Below are 8,477 nucleotides of genomic sequence, written 5' to 3'. Positions count from 1 at the left end.
GCCATTTAAGATTAGAATATAGATATGTAAACACAGAAAGGCCAAGCCACTCCTCAAAATGGGAAAGACACGAGTACATATCGGAGTACATGTCATTTTCTTTTTATTTGAGAAGTTACAAAATACCCACAACATAAGGAGTGTTAAAGACTAAAGTGAGAAACATTGTTGTGATGGGCTGAAGGTGGAGTTTCAGAATGAGCAGGTGCTTCTTAAAGAGACAGAGGTCCAATTTCTAAACAATTTTAGAATTCAAATTCTTTTTAAGTCATGTTTCATAAATACAGTATTTTTTATAACAACTGAAGATAACTTGATTGTGCTATAAAATGTCACTATGTGAATGGGAAATTCCTAATCCTGCTCTCTTAAAATGTAACTGTTATAAACAAAGTTGACAAAGGACCCACATTTATTTCCTCACCACTCATTGAAATGGAAATATTAAGGATAGCAAAAAAAAATGCAGGTTACTGGTATGGATATCAATTTTATAGATTAGTTAATTTTAATGCTTCTTTCAAGGTTCTTAAGGACTTCTAATAAAGCAGGTGTTGAAGTGTTTACAAGGTTTCTATTTTTAATACAAATTTTCAGAATTGTATACTTTAATTTTACCATATCAGTGTACTCTTCTGTGACAGAGGCATTTTTGTAGATGCATCTTGGCTTTACTGGATTTGACTGGTGATGATATTTTGTCATACTGCAAAGTCTTACCAAGACAAATGAAACTCCTGTTCTGCTTGCCAAGAGAGGGAGCCAAGCTGGCATATTAAATGACTACTAAAGGTTAGGACTCCACAGGGGAATTCTATGGAAATAAAATCACAAAAGAGGTGCAAAAGCAGTCTGATTACAGGGCCATAATAATGAGGAAGAGACAGAAAGATAAGCAGGAAGAAAGAGAGAGGCAGGCTATTCAGTACTTGTGACATTTGTAATGTTGTTGGCATGCAAGAGAGGAAAAATGATGTTAGGCTTTGGAAAGATCCCTTTGATGTAAAGTCCTCTTGTGTGGTGTCTCGTATAGGCTATGTGGAGGACAAGGAGCACTAGTAATTGCATGTAAGACCTCATGCAGCTTCATTTCATGGCCACCCTCTGATAAGCAGATGTGTGATAGTGCCATTCTACAGTGAGAAAGATATTGCACAGAGAAGCCATGTAGGAGAATGCACAAAAATGAATGAGGTAAATCAGAACCCAAAACACATCCATTCATTACATCCTAAATCACAGTCTTTTCCAAATCACTGCAGTTCTGCACTGGAAATTGAAAAGTGACAGTATATTTCACTATTATGCCCAAACACTGCAAATCCTCATAACATTATTTATACCCGCTGATAACAATATGTCAGTTAAGCTGATATCTGGTTGACAGTCTAATCATAGTACAGAAATTCATACTGCACATAAACACAGCTGCTCAATAAAAATGACAGCTTGAGAGTTTGATCAATGGTCAAAGTCTTTAAAAACAGAGGAAGCAACCCTGACAGCAAGGGCATATCTTTAAGCAATAGATCTGTGCTTTAAAAAAAACTCTTTCTAGACAGATCAATATGTGACAGCACTTAAGAATTCCTTACACTGCTCTGACATTTATTTTGGGACAGATGGAGATACATGAAGAATGTAGAATAGTTGAGCAAAGAGATGATCTTTCAACTCTTCACACCTCTTAGTCTTGATTAACCTCAGCTGTTTACTCAATTTGTGTTATTTCTCAATTTAAAATGTCATCTTTTCATTTGATACAGGCAAGTAGATGGCTCAAAATGATACTGGTTTTGTAAGCTTAGGGACAGGGTCCACCCACCCACAGTGTATTGGAATTTTGCTCTTAGAGCAAAACCACTTCCATAGAAATTTGTTGTCTGCTTTGCTTCAATTAATTTTGATTATATTTAATGTCTTTACTTACATTTTTAGCATCCACAGCAGTAAGAATATGTACTTTATCATACACATCATTTTTAAGCATGTGTAGTGGGTAATTAAAATCTATTAGAATGACAATGCAAAATACATGTGACAACTCTTAAGAACATGTCAACCATTGATGTAATGATCATTTAAAATAAACTGTTACATCCACACTACTATTACATCTCAGATGAATCAGTATTTATTATTGAAATTCTTACTCAGTCTACTTGAATGAACTGTGTAGATTTTTAAAGTACCTATAATCCAGATGAGTTGTAATAAATGATTTTGTGGTAAACATCTTTCCTGCTAATCAATAATGGTTACCTTCTCAAAGACTCATGTTTTAAGACCACCAAACATCTGCATTCACATTGGTTGCTTTCATCCGTCAGGGGGAAGGACACAGGCTGTGATCAGTCCCGTCATGCTTCCAGTGTCAGCATGCCCATGTTCAGTTTGACTACAACAACATAGTGATGTTAGCATCCCTGAAGACGGGGAAAGAAATACATAAATCAGTGAGTGGATTAGTCCACAGACATTGAATAATGGAAGAGCCTCTAAGATGGAAAGTAGGCAGACATGATGATTTTACTAGGGCTTAGCACAGCTTTTAATTTGTGGCTGTGCAACCATTTGAATCCTAAAGTACAGAACAAGAAGGGCATGTAAACAGATAAAAGTGTCAATGTTCAAAAGAAGGCTCGTACATCTCTGGTGAGAAATTGTTCAACTCTTGAACTTCTTTTCTGGAGAGAGGGATTCAGGATGTTTGATAACTATTGTTCTAGTGCTTCCAAAAAGATTAGTAAAATCAATTTAAAGGGTGACTTTCCCCCAAATCAAGTGTTTTATTTGCTGGTAAACTGCCTAAATAGATTATTTACGGTTCTATATCTATCTTTCTGTTCCAATTTTGACATTTTCTTGCAAATTTGTTTAGTTGGAAAATCAGAGTGGATGTGGAAAAAGTCTGGCCTAAGCAGTTTAATTTTCTAATTGGCTGTAGTGGTACAGTTTGGCACCACATTGGCATAGCCTCATATTCGTGTATTAAACCATCTAATTCAGACAAACAGCCCCACCTGTTGGTGAGTTAGGAGTTCAAATAGAGAGTCAAGTGTGACCACTGCGAGCACTGATTGATATCATTACTGAGCTTTGGACATTTGTGATTCATTTGCAAGGTGGACATGGTGTCGAATGGGTCTCTTCTGCTCGGACTGCTGGTGACAGTATGCTGCAGGATGGATGACTGTGTCAGACTGACTGCAGTGCTTAGGAAGTGGGAATGGCTCACGGCAGCCCTTGCTACTCTACTAATGACACATTTGAGCTGCAAAACCCTGTCACCGTAAAAATCACCAACAACACAGAAAAGAAGGCACTATATTTATTAGTAGTTTACTTTCTTGAAAAAAATTACTACAGTGGACTGAAATATCAATATGGTGGTAAAGTGTATAAATTGACCACCGAGCCTTTTCATTCTGATCAAACCACTGTTTACACCCTCTGCTCATCCCCACACTTGGCCATGTCGCTTGAGTTTGTCAACTTTGATGGAATTTTTCAAAATTTGTTAGCTTTCACAGAGAGTTAGTTAACTTTGCATTTGTAAAATGCAAAGTTAATGGGTCGTAAAATATACAGTAAATTTTGGCAAGCAGTTGAGAGTGAGAAAGAAAACAATATTTAAAAAAACTCCTCGAAGTTAAAGTTTCTCAAATAAAGCAACTGTTGTATTTTGAAAATGTGTTCAAATCAGATTTGTTTCAGCAATTACTTGTGATTTGGCAGGTAATTGCTGAAACTGAGTGTGACATGGAAGTAAAAGTGAGAAGTGGCAAAGGTGGGAGGCAGAAAAATAGCCTCCGGGAAAGTAAGACATTTTCTTACTGTAATATAAACAGTTTAATCGCCTAATAAGCCAACTGGCTGCCACAGACATTTCTAGATGCATTGAAAAATTCTTATCACTCATGTATACCAATACCAATCAGTGTGAAAATCAAATCATACTGAGACTAAGGACTTGTCTATACAGACACACAATTAGATGTGTCCACGTAGGCTTTTTGTCATTGGCTTCTTTTCATCAACACGCATTTGGGAGAACAGAAAAAAAAAGGCATTCCAGAAAATGAGTCTCGGAGTATGAAAATTTCAAAATGTCTATTTAATGTTTCAGTGTGTGTGCATATAAGTTTTCTTTGTGTTGTCACAGGGTGACCAGTTGACTCAGCATAACTTCCTTAGTTACCATAGTAAAATAAAATTAGAAAAGTAGATGTCTTTTTTGTTTTTTTTTTAACAGCACTCTGAATTAAACACCATTGATCTCAATATACCTGTAATATTTGGAAGAGGAGTGCATTAACAGAGCAAAAATCATTCCGAGTGAAACAAAAGTTGCAAAGCAGCTTAATTTTGATGAGTGTGACAATCAGCCAGGGGTTCTTCAGGACGAAGAGCTCTGGGTGAGCCTGCAAGTGCAGAACAACGGCCCAACCTGGGAAAAAGTCAGCAGAACAGGAAATCATCCAAAGAGGCCAGGATTTTGACACTTTTCCATACTTCTGCATTTTAAATCTTATTCAAACTACTGGTTTCATTTGCAACAGGGTAAGGGTAAGTTTCAAGGTCTGAATTAATTTCACAGGAAACCATTGAGGATCAGATTTGGAACAATCTGCATTAACAATGAACCATAATTTTCTATGGTTCATTAGTGCCGCTGCCTGTTGGTCTTCCAGTTTCTGACTTACAGTTCAAAACTACTCCTCTTGGATTAACTCCAGTTTCATTCTAGTCCTTCAGTTTTAGTGTGATCTTCAATTAAGTTTTCCTTGAGTGTCTTCATGTTGGCCCTGTGATGGTATTGTCCAGGGTTTACCCCACCTGCTAAGCTTTGATGGTTGAGGATGTGTGGGTGGAGCAATATTGTTGTTGTCATCAAAGCTGTTGTTTTTCTTGGTAAAGCTATTGGATTATGAAAATGAATCTATGTTGGCAATCATAATAAAAGTCATGTGTTTTGATAAATAGAAATATGTTAGTGAGTCAAAGCCCACATGTTCCAGGATTTTTAAGGCCCTCATAACACAAAAAAATAATAAGTTTGAAAAAAAAAATGGTATAATGCCAGTTATAGAAAACAAAAAGTTTTATTTTTCACCATAATATAGGCAAATATTGTCACAGAAGGATTTTAATGGTTCGAAAGATGTTTCCATTTTTCTTCCAACTGCCTCTGGCAAGAGTTTGAGTTTGCCACTCATGGACTGAGCCAAGTAGTTGAAGTTATTCCATGACAGACGGTGACAGACAGATGACTTAGCAAATAACCTGCCAAGTAAATTTTTTTTTTAAGAATTTGTCTGTATTCATAGGAAAAACTACACAGATGGGTTTGTGTAACAAATGAGTGATTTGTATTTTTTTTGCTTTTTTTGTGCTGCATGTTCCTTTCCATTGGACTATCAGTGAGTTTACTTTCCTCAGTTAAGTTATCAACCAATATCTCCAGCTAAATTCCTTAGTTTTCAACTTTCAGTAAACTGAAATTAGTTACATTTTTACCTCAAGGAAACTAAATTTCAAACTATGCATGCCAGAATTTCTACAGGTTGCTAGACCTGTAGATAGACTTAAATACTGGAGTTCTTACTCACAAATAAACACAATATGCTATCAACATATCCCACAAAAATATGACATACAATGTGTTTAGTGCTTTTTGCATCACTTTTACTCTCACATTATCACCCATGAAGTGCGTTTGAGCCATCCACATTGTGCAGCGGTACAAATAATGCCAAACAGTCACATTTCAGAGCAGTTTGGCTACATCTTCAATGTGAAACATGTTTCCTAGATGAAAACCACAAGCACTAAGGAAGTCATTGCAGTAGATCCACTTGAAGCACTGTCCTGATTATATTTACTCGAGGGGAAGGTTATTCCTGGACCATCTCTCAGTCCATACAGTAGACATCATTTGAAAGGACACAACAGATCAGTGCAGTGATACTGGGTGGATTTTAGGGTTGAATATAGACAGAGAGCGATAAGATGAGAGGTCTGCAAGAAAAAGCGAGGGAGGGAGGTGGCAACCGTGTACAAACAAATACCTCTTTAGAATTCCACACAGCACTCTGCTGCAGCGGGTTTGGTTTCCAGGCAGCACTGCATTATTAATACACCCATGCCACCGGTCCTCCCACCCTAGAGTAGAGAGTTTGGGGGTGTTGGCGGGTAGTTAAGTGAACAATTTTGCAGAGAGAGCACATGGGGGTCAGAAAAACAGCAAAAGGGGTTAATAATTAGCCTGTATTTAGAGTGCTGTTTCACTTCAAAAATCAAAAAATTAAAAGCAATTGCATTTTATAGAAGCTGCAGTGCAACTCCCCTAGCTTTGGAGCATATTTAATGAATTTGTAAGGTTAATTTTATTCTAGCATTCTTACTAGTTCATTGCTATCAGTTGGATTAATATTATAGCTGCAGTATGTAACTTTATTTTTAAAATATGTTTTTTACATATTCATTGAAACTGTCGTATTTGCCTAACATTCCACCAGTGGTTGGCCATCAGGGCAACAGTCATTTACGGCCATCAAGCGAGTAAAAAGTTATGTCAGGAATACCAAAAGTCATCAATGACTCATGGCCATAGAAAATGACTTAGTGATGGAAATTAAATGAAGAGATCATCTTTATGACAAAGTCAATGAACACAGGAAAATCCTGTGTAAAGAGAGGACAGATTTTGTCCATAAAGAAATAATCATCAACTGATAAACATCATAAAACATTTTGAATACCGAGGTATTAGTCAGGATTTTTTTTACTACTCTACTCTGCAGAAAACTGTCTACAAAACCCTCTATCGTTGATGATATCTGACATTATAGAAATGGGCAACAGTTTTGAAGTTCTGGCCAAAGATGAAATTCTCACTGTGATAAACAGTCTCTCTCCCTGTCACATATTCTTTCTCTCCGAGTCTAATTAACAAACCCCGACGTATCTGGGATACCAGGAACCTGGCAGTTACTGAGCAAGAGAAAATGGCATAGAATAGAGAAAGAGAAAGGCAAGCAAGAGACAGACAGGGAGATAAAAATTCCAATTTCCCCAGTCACTGACATCATACAGAACACATTGTGTCTCTTCACAGATTGGCATCAAGTGTCCCTTGATGCTGCAGCCACCATTGGTAAAATGTTACGCGTTAACCTTTGGCATCCAAAATGTGTTTTTGAAGCTGGCACATTTTCCTCAACAGTTTTAATTCAACTATTTGACTGGACTTCATTATCTATTCAAGGCATTCAATGTCAAGGAAATGTATTCTCGCACAGTAAAAACTATGTCCTTCTTACATCATACAGAGATTTCACTGTGATCGTGTTTATGGTTTATATTAATATCATTGATAAATTGTTGTTAGTACATAATGTACTTATGTACTAACCATGGTTTGTATCTCTGTTATGGGATGGAGATAAATTTGCATTAAGTCCATATCATAGGTTTTTCCCTCAGCAGATTATACAGCATACTTACATAATAACACTAAGTTTAAAGTTGTAGCAGTCAATTTGCATCACTTAACTATAAATGACAATGAAGTTAGAACATGCAAATTTAGCCTAGTGATGATGCTGACTAAAACATTAGAAACGTATTGTTGTTACACAGTCACTGACTCCCTACATATTTATTTCTTACCACATCCATCAACTGCTCTCTTTATTCTGTCAGCCTTTGCTCTGCCTCTTTTCTTCCTCTACTCCATGTTGACATTACACTTCGGTTGGTGCAGAAGTCAAAACAATTTAAGTGTAATCTTTGCACATTTGCCACCATCTGCCTGAAATTTTTTCTCTTGTTCAACTTTTTTTGCACTGTTTTTCAACGCAACACTTCTTCTGTTGACTTTCCATTTTGCATTCTCTGTCTGACACAACTGAGAGGAACAGTTTGGTAGACGACTTAACGCTGCATTCATTTTAGCCTGTATTATTACTAAAAATAGGAAGGAGAGGGGAGGAACGCATGCAACAGTGAGGAGGGAATTTTTATGAGATCGTATTGGGCCAGCCCAGAATCAGAGAAGAATTGAATGAGAAACATTTCTGACATTTTGATTAACATAAAAAAAAAAAAAAAAATCTATCAGCCCAAAAGTGTGATGGTTCACTGAGCTAATGCCTGGTATGCCCAATTACCAGTCCAGCCCTGTTGAAAGAAAAAGTAAAGTTGAATGGAGAAACCTGATATATCATTCTGTTACACTCCTCACTTCTCTCTAAAACCGTTGTATAGTTCATTATCAGCAGAAGTGTTGTCATTGTTTAGCATGATTGGGGATTTTTTTGAAGTATTGTATTTCTACATAGAGTAACATTAAAGACAACTATCTGCATGATGGCTGCACAGTGGCACAATTGGTAGAGCTGTTGCCTTGCAGCAAGAAAGTCCTGGGTTCGATTCCTGGCCCGGGGTCTTTCTGCATGGAGTCTCCCTGTGCA

This window comes from Gambusia affinis, linkage group LG08 (assembly GCF_019740435.1).
Source record: "Gambusia affinis linkage group LG08, SWU_Gaff_1.0, whole genome shotgun sequence".
Classification (NCBI taxonomy): domain Eukaryota; kingdom Metazoa; phylum Chordata; class Actinopteri; order Cyprinodontiformes; family Poeciliidae; genus Gambusia; species Gambusia affinis.
This window is presented reverse-complemented; position numbering follows the sequence as displayed.